The sequence below is a fragment of the Erinaceus europaeus genome, chromosome 1 (assembly GCF_950295315.1).
Source record: "Erinaceus europaeus chromosome 1, mEriEur2.1, whole genome shotgun sequence".
Taxonomy (NCBI): Eukaryota; Metazoa; Chordata; class Mammalia; order Eulipotyphla; family Erinaceidae; genus Erinaceus; species Erinaceus europaeus.
The window spans coordinates 141,923,905-141,925,258 of NC_080162.1; the positions used below are offsets into that span (position 1 = coordinate 141,923,905).

Sequence of the window (1,354 nt, forward strand, 5' to 3'; positions counted from 1 at the left end):
TTAGATTCGCCCCAAGGCTTTTGACAAGATGATACTCTTTCTTTGTATTCCCACCATTCCAGTATTCTGTTGCCCACTGGGTGCCATCTCTAAACATTCATCTATCACAAGATTAATAAATGGATCCTGTATTATTCCTTAGATATGTCTACCACCATTTAATTTCAATGACAACTTCTTGTCCATAATTTTTAATTAATTTAATAATGATTGTAAAGATTGTAGGATAAGAGGGGTATTCCCATCCCCTCCATTGAAAGCTTCCCTATTCTTTATTCCTCTGGGAGCATGGACCCAGAATCATTATGGGATGCAGAGGATGGAAGGTCTGGCTTCTGTAATTGCTTCTACACTGGACATGGGTGTTGGCATCAGTCCATACTCATAGCCTGTCTCTATCTTTCCCTAGTGGGGCAGGGCTATGGAGAGGTGGGGTTCCAGAATACATTGGTAAGGTCATCTGCTCAGGGATGTCAGATTGGCATCATGGTAGCAACTGCAACTTAGTAGCTAAAAAAAGCATTAAGATATAAAGCAGAACAAATTGTATAATAATTAGAAACCTAAAGATAGGAATACAGCAGATGCAATTTGGTATTTCCATTTTGGAAAATCTAGGAAGTCTATCTTAGATAAAGTCCAAGGGCTTGTTCATAAAATATTTTTTAATCCAGGAGGGTGAGCCTTGCTCATGGTGTCATCTCTGTGAGCTCAAAGACACTTTCCAGGGGGACAATTAGTGGTGCACCTGGTTAAGCGCACATAGTATGAAGCAGAAGGACTAGTGCAAGGATCCCGGTTTGAGCTCCTGGCTCCTCACCTACAAGCGGAGATTGCTTCATAAGAAGTGAAGCAGGTCTGCAAGTGTATCTTTCTCTCCCTCTGTATCTCCCCCATCCCTCTCAATTTCTCTCCTATTAAAAAAAATAGAAAAAAATGGCCACAGGAGCAGTGGATTTGCACTGCAGGCATCAAACCCCAGTGATAACCTTGAAGGAAACAAATACTTTCCAAAGTTTGTGGCTTCTTTGGGGTTTGAACCCGAGTCCTTGTGCATGGTAATGCATGTGTTATACTTGGTGCATCATTTCCTGACTCTCCCAATCCTCTGGCCCATATTTTATTCTCTCATTCACTCACTCTCCTGTTAGTCCAGCAAATCATTCATCCAATCTACCATCCAGGCTTTATAACTATAAATGTCAAGTACTATGCTCTGTAGCAGGGGTGGAATTTTTTTTTAAAAAAGCCCTCTTCTCAAATTAAATCCAAGAAAGGATCCAATAGAAAGAGAGAGAGAGAGGAGGAAGCCCCAAAGGAACTGAATTTGTCACCAAAAAAAAATCAAACAAAC

The 1,354-nt window shown here is 40.8% G+C and overlaps 1 pseudogene; it reads right to left on the reverse strand.

The window, feature by feature from the left end:
• Positions 1-693, reverse strand: LOC107522301 (small nuclear ribonucleoprotein G-like; annotated as a pseudogene).
• Positions 694-1,354: the final 661 nt, after the last annotated feature.